The sequence below is a fragment of the Heterodontus francisci genome, chromosome 12 (assembly GCF_036365525.1).
Source record: "Heterodontus francisci isolate sHetFra1 chromosome 12, sHetFra1.hap1, whole genome shotgun sequence".
Taxonomy (NCBI): domain Eukaryota; kingdom Metazoa; phylum Chordata; class Chondrichthyes; order Heterodontiformes; family Heterodontidae; genus Heterodontus; species Heterodontus francisci.
Genome location: NC_090382.1, coordinates 86720292 through 86734347, shown reverse-complemented (window position 1 = coordinate 86734347; position 14056 = coordinate 86720292). Strand labels below are relative to the sequence as shown.

The window sequence follows — 14056 nt, the reverse complement described above, 5'->3', positions numbered from 1 at the left end:
AGAGGCCAACCAGGCGCATTGCCCAAAAGTGCACACGTCATGTGATGACATCATCGGCGCATGCGCTAACCAGTCCTGGCAAGTTGGAACACAGCGCACGCACAGAGAGCAGGAGCCCTTCTGCGCATGTGCGCACCTCGGCGCAGCCTGATGACATCAGTGGCCAGCTGCGTTGTCAGGAATCACTTTGTTTTGTGAATGGAAAGCATTCCACAGGGCTCAGTGTTGGGTCCCTTGTTGTTTGTGGTATATATTAATGATTTGGACTTAAATGTGGGAGGCATGATTGGGAAATTTGCAGATGACACAAAAATTGGCTGTGTTGTTGATAGTGAAGAGGATAGCTGTAGACTCCAGAATGATATCAATGGTTTGCTTGAGTGGGAGGAAAAGTGGCGAATGGAATTCAATCTGGAGAAGTGTGAGGTAATGCATTTGGGGAGGGCAAACAAAGCAAGGGAATACACAATAATATAAATGGGAGGGTATTGAGAGGGGAGGAGGAGGTGAGAGACCTTGGAATGCATTTCCACAGGTCCCTGAAGGTGGCAGGACACGTAGATAAAGTGGTGAAGAAGGCATATAGAATACTTTCCTTCATTGGCTGAGATATAGAATACAAAAGCAGGGATGTAATGTTGGAACTCTATAAAATGCTGGTTCGGCCACAGCTGGAGTACTGCGTACAGTTCTAGTCACCACATTACAGGAAGGACATCATTGCTCTGGAGAGAGTACAGAGGAGATTTACAAGAATGTTGCCAAGGCTGGAAAATTGCAGCTATAAGGAAATATTAGAATGGAGGAGGTTAAGGGGTGACTTAATTGAGGTGTACAAAATTATGAGGGGCCTAGATAGACAGGAAGGATGTGTTTCCCCTAGCGGAGATGGCAATTACCAGCAGGCACAGATTTAAGGTAATTGTTAGAAGGATTAGAGGGGACATGAGGAAAATCTTTTTCACCCAGGGGGTGGTGGGTGTCTGGAATTCGCTGCCCGGATCAGTGGTGGAGGCAGAAATCCTCAACTCATTTGAAAGTTACCTGGACATGCGCCTTAAGTGCTGTAACCTGCAAGGCTACAGACCAGGTGCTGGAAGGTGGGATTAGAATGGATGGCTGTTTTTTTCAGCCGGTGCAGACACGATGGGCTGAATGGCCTCTTTCTGTGCCATAACTTTTCTATGGTTCTATGGTTCTAGGTATGGAGGAACAAGCTCTGCCACGTTTCTGTTCCTTTCCAATGGGAAAGGAGATGAAACTGCAGTTATGCTGACAGATGCATTAATGTACCAGGTGACATATGTGTGATCAATGCTAGACTGGAATGAGCCAGAGGCATAAACACTGATTGTCTCTTTCACCACTATCCCAATGTTGCAAGTTAGCTGCAACTGTCTCCTTGTTGAGCTGAAGTCTGCAAAGGGCCATTGTCCTAAGGCACTATCAAATACAGATGCAGATAGGGTTGGTGGCATAATGACAGGTGTAGCCAGTGTAGTTCAGGTACTTGCTGTTCTCCATCCTGTAGCTTTTTCATCTTGGCCCAGTATCACCATAAAATGCTACATTTGGAGAGCATTACATTTATCCTTCCTCATTAATGTGACTTTAACTTTCAAACTGCTACGGACTCTGCAACTCCCAATTAGTTATGCTGACTTCTTGTGAAAATTACGAGAAAAAATTCTTTCATATGCTCTTTTTTCCATCTGTTTCTGTCATGCTCAAGACCCAGCAATGTCTCACTGCTCTCTCTCCGACAAGAAGTTCGGAACTGAAAGAAATGGTTACCAATTGGTGGAAATAAATATAGTGCCCAAAAATACTTAGTTCACTTCCTTAAAAATAACTTTAACACACTGCAATGAAATTCATAAGAAAAACAGCCTATCATGCTAATTAATAATCTGGTGGTAAAAGAACCTTTGGGGAAAAGTGACCATACTATGATAGAATTTTCCATTAAGTTTGAGAAAGATGTAGTTCAAACCAAAACTAGAGTCTTAACTCTAAACAAGGGCAATTATGAAGGTATGAGGAGCAAGCTGGCCGTGGTGGATTGGAAAAATACATTAAAGGATTTGACAGTCGATAGGCAATGGCAAGTGTGTAAAGAATTAATGCATGGTTTTCAAAAAACATACATTCCTTTAAGGCAAAAGAACCCAGTAGGGAAAGCGAGTCAGCTGTGGCTAATGAAGGATGTTAAAGGTAGTATTCGATCAAAGGGAGAGGCTTAAAAAATTGCCAAAAAAAGTCATAAGCCGGAGGATTGGGAGCATTAGAGTCCAGCAAAGGAGGACCAAGAAATTGATGAAAAAAGAGAGAACAGAATATGAATGTAAACAAGCAAAAAATGAGCAAAGACAAATGTGGGCCCATTACAGGCAGAGACACAAGAATTTATAATGGGAAATAGAGAAATGGCAGTGAAACTAAATAATTACTCTGTGTTTGTCTTCATACAAGAAGTCTCCCTGAAATAATTAAGAGCCAAGGGTCCAGTGAGAAAGAGGAATGGAAAGAAATTAGGATTAGTAAAAAGGTAGTATTGGAATCATTAATGGGACTGAAGACTGACAAATTCCCGGGACCCGATGTTCTTCACCCTAGCTACAGAAATAATGGATGCATTGGTGATCATCTTTCAGAATTCTATAATTTCTGCAATGGTGCCTGCAGATTGGAAGGTTGCAAATGTAACCCCACTGTTTAAGAAAGGAGGGAGAGAGAAAATGGGGAACTACAGATCTGTTAGCCTGATGGCGGGAGTAGGGAAAACACTAGAATCTATTCTAAAGGATCTGGTTACTGGACGCTTAGAAAATAATGGTAGGATTGGGAAGAGTCAACTTGGATTTATGAAAGGGAAATCATGTTTGACAAACTTGTTTGAGTTTTTTGAGGATGTTACTAGCGGAGTGGATAAGGGGGAACCAGTGAATGTGGTGTATTTTGACTTTCAGAAGGCTTTTGATAAAGTCCCACATAGGAGGTTACTAAGCAAAATTAAAGCACTTCGGATTGGGGGTAATATGCTAGCATAGATTAAGGATTGGGTAACAGGCAGAAAACAGAGAGTAGGAATAAATGGGTCATTCTCAGGTTGGCAGGCTGTGACTACTGGGGTACCACAAAGATCAGTGGGCCCCAGCTGTTTACAATCTATATCAATGATTTGGATATGGGGACCAATTGTAATATTTCTAAGTTTGTGGATGACACAGAACTTGGTGGGAATGTGAGTTGTGAGGAGGATGCAAAGAGGCTTCAGGGGATTTGGACAGGCTGAGTGAGTAGGCAAGAACATGGCAGATGGAATATAATGTGGATAAGTGTGAGGTTATCCACTTTGGTAGGAGGAATAGAGGTGCAGAGTATTTCTTAAATGGTGAGAGATTGGAAAGTGTTGATGTCCAAAGGGACCTAGGTGTCCTAGTTCATAAGCCACTGAAAGCTAGCATGCAGGTGCAGCAAACAATTAGGAAGGCAAATGGTATGTTAGCCTTTATCACAAAAGGATTTGAGAACAGGAGTAAAGAAGTCTTGCTTCAATTGTATAGAGCATTGGTGAGTTCACACTGGAATATTGTGTGCAGTTCTGGTCCCCTTGCTTCAGGAAGGATAGACTTGCAACAGAGGTTCACCAGACTGATTCCTGGGATGGTGGGATTGTCCCATGAGGAGAGATTGAGGAGACTGGGTTTATATTCTCATAGAAACTCATGGGTAGATGCAGAAAGGATGTTTCCCCTGGTTGTGGGGTCTAGAACCAGGGAACACAATCTTAAAATAAAGGGCAAGTCATTTTAGGACTGAGATGAGGAGGAACTTCTTCAATCAGAGGGTGGTGAATCTTTGGAATTCTCTACCCCAGAGGATGGTGCAAGCTTAGTCACTGAGTTCAAGACAGAGATCAATAGATTTCTAGTTACGAATGACATCAAGGGATATGGGGATAGTGTGGGAGTATGGCGTTGAGGTAGATGATCAGCCATGATCGAGAACAGTGGAGCAGGCTCAAAGGGTTGAAAGGCCTACTCCCTGTTCCTATGTTCTTATGATCATTCCACTTTGACACCTATTTTGCATCTCCCTTAAGACATTCAAAATGGTCTTGCTTAACTAAAAACAATCTTGGTCAAAAACACAGGAATATAATCCAATGAGGTCATTCAATTTTTCAACATAATTTTGTATGTCTTAATGAGACTTTTGTTAATGAGTAGCAAGAAACACAGGCCTTGAAATTTTTTGGGAGTTTTGTTAGTCTCCCACCAATGATGTTGCTAAGTTCCACTGGAACATCACCATTTCTGTGAATTTCGTATGAACCTGTTAAGGTGTAGGACTTTCATCTGCCCCTTACCAATGGTAGGGCCAGGAGCAGGGACCCAGTGAGCAGAACATGGACAGGTTCAAAAAGTGCAAAGGAATTCGGGGTAAGTGTTTTAATTATAGTAATTGGGCAGAAACAGCTTTCACCGATTTTCCTGCCTGAAACATTTCCTGTGCCATTTATGCACCATTAACATGTTGAAAGTGGCAAAAATATTCATCCTTTTAGTGTCCAATGAGAGTGCTAGAATAGAACTTCTTTAAAAAGTGATTGACATTCAGATCAATAACTCACAGGTATTGCTTGTTGAAAACATATGATCGCTGACAACATTTTTGCTCAATAATTAACCAACATTTCATAATTTATTGTGGAAACTGGAATGGATTCATATCTGCGGCATTGCATTAAGTTCTTTCCCTTGTATCAGATGGGGGAATTTTGTGCTCTCCCCGTGGCAATTTTGGAGGCAGGGAAAGCATTTAATCGGGCTGAACGCAAGCGGTGGGGGACCCCACCACCTTCTTGCCTCCAACCCAATTAAGTCCATGGCGAGAAAGCCTGCAAACAACTTTCCTGCCCTGCCACCAATTGAGGCCCTTAAGCAGGCAATTAAATCCAAATTAAGGGTCTCATCCCGCTGCTGCTGGTATTAGCCCAGCGGCAGACGGGCCTCTTGCCATAAGGGGAGCATGCCAAGCAAACCCATGCAGGTTGCTTGCCTGCTTCGGGGGAGTGTGGGGAGCCCTCTTTAAAAGGCATTTAGTGCCTGATTGAGGGACCTAGCATCAGGAAGGGGGCACCCACTGACAGCCACCCCACTGCCCTTGCTGCCAACCCACCTACACCCCCTTCCTCCATGACCCACCACCCTGCGAAACCCCTCCCACCCTGACTCACCTGTGACCTAGGTCCCTCGCCTCCGGTAGGTCCATTACCGGTAGAAGCCACGCCGCCACAGTGGCACTACTCAGTGAAAGAGCTGCCGGCCTCTGATTGGCCAGCAGCTGTCAGCAGGCAGGACTTCCTTTGCCAGTGTCCTTACTCCCAGGGAAGGCCCACTGCTGTCCCCTTAAGTGCCTAATTGGCGCATAATGCAGCAGGCCTTCCCCAAAGGAGGCTACACAGGGCTCTTGCTGTTGCTTCAGCCAGTGGCCAAGACTCCCATCTCCCACATAAAAATCCCCCCCTGCCCCTAATGAGAGTGTGAAATCTAGTCAATTTTAACCCCTTCATTAATGTACTTTCACAAGCTGATATATGACTGTACAGCTGTTAAATAACACAAAATGGGGATCATTGCTATGAGGTGCTTTCGTTAGTCCACCCTACTCTGCTTACTCGTTTCTCTGGGTTTTCCAAGTCTGGTCCTCCAAAGTTGCAGTTGAGGGGGAATCCCCCACAGAAATTCATTCTCCATATCGCTGTCATTCAAATGACAAAATACAGAGAAGCAAATGAGGTAAAATTCATCTAAGCCATTAGGGTGAAATGAGCGCTAGCAAATCAACAGCCAATTTTACACTCCACCTGATTTTTCTTTTCAATTGATTTCTCCAGAAACGTTTATCGAATGGAATGTAAAGCAATCATGGCCCATTTGTCTTATCCCTACATGGGTAGGAATTTAGGGAGTTTGAGGGTGGGGGTGTGGAGGTTGACAAATCAACTACTTGAAACTCAGCATTAAATTGTTGAGTTTAATTAAGCTCCATAAGCATATCTTAGCACATTGCCTAATTCATATTAATGCACATCAGTAACAATTCTTTCCATTCTAAACTTTGAAAATTTGAAATCCAGCATCAAAAAATGATGTTATATAGCAGGTTTGTGAACAAGTGCTTGAACCATTAGCTGCACATTCTTGAAGGAAGATAATGATTGTAAGTAATACAATGCAGAAAGTTTACGTTTCACAGGTCAGTTTCACAGTCATTTTGGGGTTGTATGCTTTAAGCTGTAAGGTGCAGCTGGAAAATACCTAAAGCACTAAATGCACTGGAAGTATCTATTAACTTCTTATTTCCTCAATGACAGGGTTGAATTTCAAAGATATCCAGTTGGTCAGGACTCCTGACATTGATGTCTGCATAAACTGTTGCGAGGCCATGTCCACAGAAGACTTGAGATGCTGTAAAAAATGATTTTTTAAAGATTTATTACAAGTCTGTAAAGTTATTTTAATTTCTTAAAAGAGACAATTTTTTTGTGCGGTTAGTTAAAGATGCCACATATATTGGCCGGACTTTTCCGGATATAGAAAATAATTGAGGTTGGGAACCATTTCGTGGTCCCCATCCTGCTGGTGTCTGACATCTACAGGGCGTCACGATCTTACAAGAGGCAGCCAATTAACAGGCTGCCTCCACATTTGCCATCCAATTAATGATGGCAGGCAGCACAGTGACATGGGAGGCCCAATGAAAGGACCTGTAGTACTGGACATCTGGCAGCCTCATCAGAAGAGGTAGGAGCTGCTGAGTCAGGTAGGTGAGCACGAGGGCACCTCAAATGGAGGAGCTCTCGGATGACTGTGAAACATTTTAATAAAAATGAAGGCCCAGAGCTGTCGGAGCCATTAGTGTTTCAGCCTTCTGGCTCCGTCATTGTGGGTTTGACAGGAGGTTCTGCTAACCCTCCAACCTGCACCAGGAGGCCACCTCCAAGTGGTTGCTGGACTCCGCACTCAGTGAGGGGCATGTCTGATGCTGGGAAAGTTCCAATATCATGGGATAATGGCCCTTGATTGGGATTTTAATTGGATCTTAATTGGCTGTGCATTTCCGTGGAACAGGCTGCTAATTTCCATGGCAGCTCTTCCCGGAAAATCTCAGCTGTAAGGCAGTGTTGGGGCGCTGTCCCAATGGAGTTTTCCAATACTTTTCCGGTCCCTGCATCTCCAAAGCCACCTCCCAGGGACTGGAAAGATTCTGCCCACTTTTTAAAAAATAGAATCTGAGAAATCTCTCAAATGCTTCATACAACAAGTTATATTTATATAGCGCCTTTTAACGTAATAAAACGTCTCAAGATGCCTCACAGAAGCATTATTAAAGAAAATATGACACCAGGCCACCTAAGGAAATATTAGGTTAACGATGTAGGTTGTAAGGAGTGTCTTGAAGTAGGAAAGCTAGGTAGAGAGTCAGAGATGCTTAGGGAGAGAATTCCAGAGCTATGGCCTAGGTAACTGAAGGTACAGCTACCAATGGTGAAGTGATTAAAATCGGGGATAATCAAGAGGCCAAAATTAGAGGAGTGCAGATATCTTGTAAGGTTGTGGGGCTGAAGAAAAGAACAGAGATAGGGACGGGTGAGGCCATGGAGGAATTTGAAAACAAGCACGAAAATATTAAAATCAAGATGTTGCTTGATCGGGAGCTAATGTAGGTCAGCGAGCACAGGGATGATAGGTGAATGGGACTTGGTGTGACTTAAGACATAAGCAGCAGAATTTTGGATGATCTCAAGTTTACAGAGAGTAGAATGTGGGAGGCCAGCTAGGAGTGCTTTGGAATAGTCTAGTCTAGAGGTAACGAAGGCATGAATGAGGGTTTCAGCAGCAGATGAGCTGATACGGGGGCGATGTTACAGAGGTGGAAATAGGTGGTCTTAGTGATGACTTTCGAAGTGCGTTCATTGTTGTTATTTAGGCAAATGCAACAGCCAATTCGCGCACAGTAAGAAATTACAGAAAACAATAAAATGAATGAGTAATTAATCAATTTGGTAGCATGCCAGGAGAAATTCCCTTCTCTTCAAAAGATGTCTTGGGACCTTTAACATCCATTTGAATGGCCAATGACCTTGGTTTAACGTCTCATTTGAAAGTGATTACCTCTGACAATGCAGAACTCCTTCAGTGCTACAATAAAATGCCAGCTTAAGTTATGCGCCCAGATCCTGGATTGGGATTTAAAATCACAACTTGCTGACACCACCATCACCATCCCTGGGTATGTCCTGTCCCACTGGCAGGACAGACCCACCAGAGGTGGTGGCACAGTGGTATACAGTTGGGAGGGAATTGCCCTGGGAATCCTCAACATTGATTCCAGACCCCCTGAAGTCTCATGGCATCAGTCAAACATGGGCAAAGAAACATCCTGCTGATTACCACATACCATCCACCCTCAGCTGATGAATCAGTGCTTTTCCATGTTGAACACCAAATGGAAGAAGCACTGAGGGTAGCAAGGGCACAAAATGTACTCTGAGTGGGGGCTTTAATGTCCATCGCCAAGAGTGGCTCAGTAGCACCACTACTGACCATGGCCTAAAGAACATAGCTGCTAGACTGGGTCTGCGGCAGGTGATGAGGGAACCAACAAGAGGGAAAAACCTGCTTGACCTCGTTGTTACCGATCTACCTGTCGCAGATGCATCTGTTCATGACAGTATTGGCAGGAGTGACCACCGCACAGTCCTTCTGGAGCCAAAGTCCCATCTTCACACTGAGGGTACCCACCAGCGTGTTCTGTGGCACTACCACTGTGCTTAATGGGATAGATTTCGAACAGACCTAGCAATTCAAAACTAGGCATCCATGAGGCGGTGTGGACCATCAGCAGCAGCAGAATTGTATTCAACCACAATCTCTAAACTCATGGTCCGGCATATCCCCTACTCTACCATTACCATCAAGCCAGAGGACCAACCCTGGTGTTACAAGATTGCTTCTATTTCTTTTGTAAAATATGTTTTTAAGGACTTGTAGTTGAATTATGGACACTGATTCACCTGGAATCTTGAAGAAATGCTGAACTTTGTGGGGTTTTTTTTTAAAAGAAGTCACCAGAAAGTTCCTCTATTTGGCTTGTAAACAAGTCTTACTGGAAGGCACCTGTCTGTGGATAATCAGCCAGCAGAGGATTTTTTTTTACTTGGAGAGATGTTTACAAAGAAGTGACAGGTCAAGATTTAAAGACGTCAGGAGGCTTGACTACGGGAATGTTTTTAGTTTCAGTTTGAACTGTTACAACAGACAGTTGTTTTTTTTTACCTGCCAGAAGGTAGGGGAGGCGGTGGCGTACTGGTAATGTCACTGGATTAGTAACCCAGAGACCCAGGTATTGCTCTGGGGACATGGGTTCGAATCCCACCACAGCAGAAGGCGGAATTTGAATTCAATTTTTAAAAAATCTGGAATTTAAAGCTCGTCTAATGATGGCCATGAAACCATTGTCGATTGTTGTAAAAGCCCATCTGGTTCACTAATGTCCTTTAGGGAAGGAAATCTGCTGTCCTTACCTGGTCTGGCCTACATGTGACTCCAGATCCACAGCAATGTGGTTGACTCTTACATGCCCTTGAAATGGCCTAGCAAGCCACTCAGTTCAAGGGCAATTCGAGATGGACAATAAATGCTGGCCTGGCCTGCGACGCCCACATCCCATGAAAGAATAAAAAAAACGAAGACCCAGCTCAGTGCTCTCTCTCTCTAAACTAATTCCTGCATACAGTGTGTCAGTTTCCTATTTCCAACCGTATTTGAAGAAACTTTGCATATCAAATGTATGGGAACAGAAAGCTTGTTGCTGCATTTCTGCTGTAAACCTATCTGAAGCCTCTGTAGCTGCGTTTCTTGGAAAGCCTACCCAAACTGATCTTCAACATCATCTGTAAAGAACTGTTCTAGGAAGATCCCAGTGATAGCTGTCAACATGCATTTGGGATGCCAAACCAAAACAAAGGATATCATTTTTTTGTCTTCATGTATGATCAATTATTCAGCCTAAGTGATTTTTTCTGCGGGGGTTTTCAGCACTTTAAACAAAAATCCCTTTTATGTTTCTGGTTAACCAGTGGATGTGTGTGTGTGTGTGTGTGTGTGTGTGTGTGTGTGTGTGCGTGTGAGGGGCAAAGATAAATAAGGGGCTTTAATAATTCAAATTATGTGTGTATGTGTTACTTCATTATTGGGTAAGACTTGTTTTATAATAAACTGATAATTTTGCTGTTTATTAAAGAAACAAGCACCGCAGCCTCACAGCTCCAGGGACCCGGGTTCGAATCTGGGTACTGCCTGTGCGGAGTTTGCAAGTTCTCCCTGTGACTGCATGGGTTTTCGCTGGATGCTCCGGTTTCCTCCCACAGCCAAAGACTTGCAGGTGATAGGTAAATTGGCCGTTGTAAATTGCCCCTAGTGTAGGTAGGTGGTAGGGAACATGGGATTACTGTAGGGTTAGTATAAATGGGTGGTTGTTGGTCGGCACAGACTCGGTGGGTCGAAGTTCCTGTTTCAGTGCTGTATCTCTAAATAAATAAACCTGGTTGGTGTGTTTATTCTGGGAAAAATAGAGTATATGGTTGACTGTATTGGTAAGTGGGAAAATGTAAATATATGTTGTGACCTGTGGAGAAGTGGGATTAGAATAAACAGGGCACTCCTCCCACCTCGGCCATAACACTAGTTCAATGAAGAGTGCAGGAGGGCATGCCAGGAGCAGCACCAGGCGTACCTAAAAATGAGATGTCAGCCTGGTGAAGCTATAACACAGGACTACTTGCATGCTGAACAGCAGAATTGCATGTGTTCGACAGGGCTAAGCGATCCCACAGCCAACGGATCAGATCTAAGCTCTGCAGTTCTGCCACATCCAGTCGTGAGTGGTGCTGGTCAATTAAACAACTTACAGGAGGAGGAGGCTCCACAAACATCCCCCTCCTCTACAATGGTAGAGCCCAGCACATCAGTGCAAAATACAAGGCTAAAACATTTGCATCCATCTTCAACCAGAAGTGTCATGTGGATGTCATCTCAGCCTCCTCCTGAGGTCCCCAGCATCACAGATGACCCATGACCAAGACTACATATGTCCATGCCTGCAACCTAACTTGCCTCTGCTCCAACCTCAACCTCACCAGTATTAAAACCTCATTCACAAATGTAACCCTGCACTTCAAGAAAGGAGGGAGAATAAAACATGGAACTATAGGTCAGTTTGCCTGACATCAAAAATTGGGAAAATACTAAACTCTAATGTTATTATTATTATTATTGTTGTTGTTGTAACAGGGCACTTGGAAAGTCACAATATGATTAGACAGAGTCAACAGGGTTTTATGAAAAGAAAATCATGAGTTTTCTGAGGGAGTAACGAGAAGGGAAGATGAGGGAGAATCAGTGGATGTGGTATGTTTGGATTTTCAGAAGGTATTTGATGAGATGCTACACAAGAATTTTTTACACAAGATGGGTTCATGGGATTGGTAGTAATGTATTAGAATGGACTGAGGATTAGCTAAAGGACAGAAAATAGACAGCAGGAATAAATGGGTCATTCTCGGGATGCCAGTGTATAAATGCTGGAGTGCATAAGGATCAGTGCTTGGGCCTCAGCTATTTACATTCTATGTCAATGACTTAAATGAGGGGACTGAGTGTTATTTATCCATGCTTGCTGATGATACTAAGTGAGGAACTAAGCTATGAAGAGGCTGCAAAGGGATATAGACCAGTTGGGTAATTAAGCAAGAAGGTGGCAGATGGAAAACAATGTGGAGAAGTGTGTAATTATCCACTTTGGTAGGAAGAATGGAAAAGCAACTCTTTTTTAAGAGGTGAAAGACTAGTAACTTTTGGTATGCAAAGGGATTTGGGGGTCCTTGTGCACAAATCATGGAGTTAACATGCAGCTACAGCAATTAGGAAATCAAATGGTATATGAGCCTTTATTACAATGGGTTGGAGTATAAGAGTAAGGAAATCTTGCTGCAATTATATAGGGATTTGGTGAGACTACATCTGGAGTACTGCGCACAGTTTTGGTCTCCTTTCTTGAGGAAGGACATACTTTCTATAAATGGAGTCCAGTGAAGTTTCACTAAATTGATTTGTGGAATGATGGGATTGTTCAATGAGGAGAGATTGAGTAGAATGGGCCTATATTCTCTGGAGTTTAGAAGAATGAGAGGTGATCTCATTGAACATAAAAATTCTTACAGGTTTGACAGGGTAGAGCTGAGAGGTTGTTTCCTCAGGCTGGATAGTTTAAAATTGGGGGTCATAGTCTCAGAATAAGGGTCGGGCATTTGGGCTGAGATAAGGAGAAATTTCTTCACTCATGGGGTTTGTGAACCTTTGGTTTTACTACCTCAGAGAGCTGGGGATGCTCAGTCGTTGAGCATATTCAAGATTGAGATTGATAGATTCTTGGTAACTTAGGTGTCATGCTGGGCCCCCACCTGCCAAGAATGAGGAACATCAATTTTGGCATGAACATTGATTTTGAACTGTTGTTGGAGCGAGGAAATGACTTATTAAACTGATCAGCCGTGGCTGGAAAAAACATTTCCATACTAACAGACATCGGAGGTGAGGAAGCACACTCCAGGGCCTGCTAAGGAGGATACAATCCACAAGGGCCAGGACTGGTTAGACCAGCTGGTCACATGACTACCTGGCTGTTCCAGGGTTTTCTTTTGAACTGGCCACAGAGAGTTTGAAGGCAGAAAGCTGTTTGCTCCTGGACTGAGAAAATCACTCCCGTCTGCTCCCATCTCTTTCTCACAAGCCTCTGAATTCACTGAAGACACATGAACCCCAAGAGAGAAAAGTCTCCGACAGCGAACAAGGTTTAAGAAGAATACTGGGCCCCAACGAAAAGCAAGATCTACCTACAATCAACCTACAGTGAGCTCGAAGAACCGTAACAACAACTCTTCAGATATTGCCTCAAACCTTTCCACTTTATTTTTCTTCTGCTCCTTTCTGTTTCTATTTGCATATGTGTAACGCATATGTATGCTAGTGTGGGACGCGGCGTGTATCTGTAGACGTTACCTGAATTAGAGTTTAAGTGTAAGTTTAATAAATTTCAACTTTTCTTCTTTAAATCCAAGAAAGCCTGTTGTGCTGGTTTCTTTGCCTTATAATTGGAAAGAGGTGAACAAGAATTCACCAAGGGGGAGCTACAAACACAGTGTGTTTAAAATTAACAAAAACAAGAAATGCTGGAAATCTGAAACAAAAACAAGAAATGCTGGAATCACTCAGCAGGTCTGGCAGCATCTGTGGAAAGAGAAGCAGAGTTAACGTTTCGGGTCAGTGGCCCTTCGGAACTGACAAATATTAGAAAAGTCACAGATTATAAACAAGTGAGGTGGGGGTGGGGCAAGAGATAACAAAGGAGAAGGTGCAGATTGGACCAGGCCACATAGCTGACCAAAAGGTCACGGAGCAAAGGCAAACAATATGTTAATGGTGTGTTGAAAGACAAAGCATTAGTACAGATTAGGTGTGAATACACTGAATATTGAACAGCAGCAAGTGCAAACCTGAAGAAGTGTTTAAAATTAAACCCTGTTACAGTAAGACCAGGCGAAGACTGAAAAGGAACCCTAGACCTCTTTCTCACCTGGTTGTAACATAGGAAATCAAGGGATATGGGGTTAGGGCAGAAAAATGAAGCTGATGTAAAAGTTCAGCCATGATCTTCTTGACTGGCAAGGCAGGCTTGAGGGACCGTATGGTCTACTCTTGCTCCTATGTCTTATGTTCACACTTTTGTCATCTCTAGACCAGATTCCTCCAATGTCCTCCTTGGAAGCCTCCTAACCTCCTCTGTCCATGAACTTCAAGTTGTCCAAAACTCCACTGCTCATTTTCTGTCCTCTTTAAATCCCAATCGTCTAATTCCCTTTCTTGTTATACTGTTATCACTGCCCCCAAAAGCAATGAATTCAAAAGCTTTATCCTCATCTTCAAAT

The 14056-nt window shown here is 43.3% G+C and overlaps 1 protein-coding gene across 3 annotated transcripts in view; it reads right to left on the bottom strand.

Moving 5' to 3' along the window:
* Window positions 1–6046: 6046 nt before the first annotated feature.
* The window catches only part of LOC137375976 (uncharacterized), a 58353-nt gene continuing 50343 nt past the window's right edge, over window positions 6047–14056 (bottom strand). For all 3 annotated transcript variants that reach the window (XM_068043808.1, XM_068043807.1, XM_068043810.1), the window contains one exon: window positions 6047–6476. The gene's annotated coding sequence lies outside the window, so the exon portion shown is untranslated. The remainder of the gene's footprint in view (window positions 6477–14056) is intronic.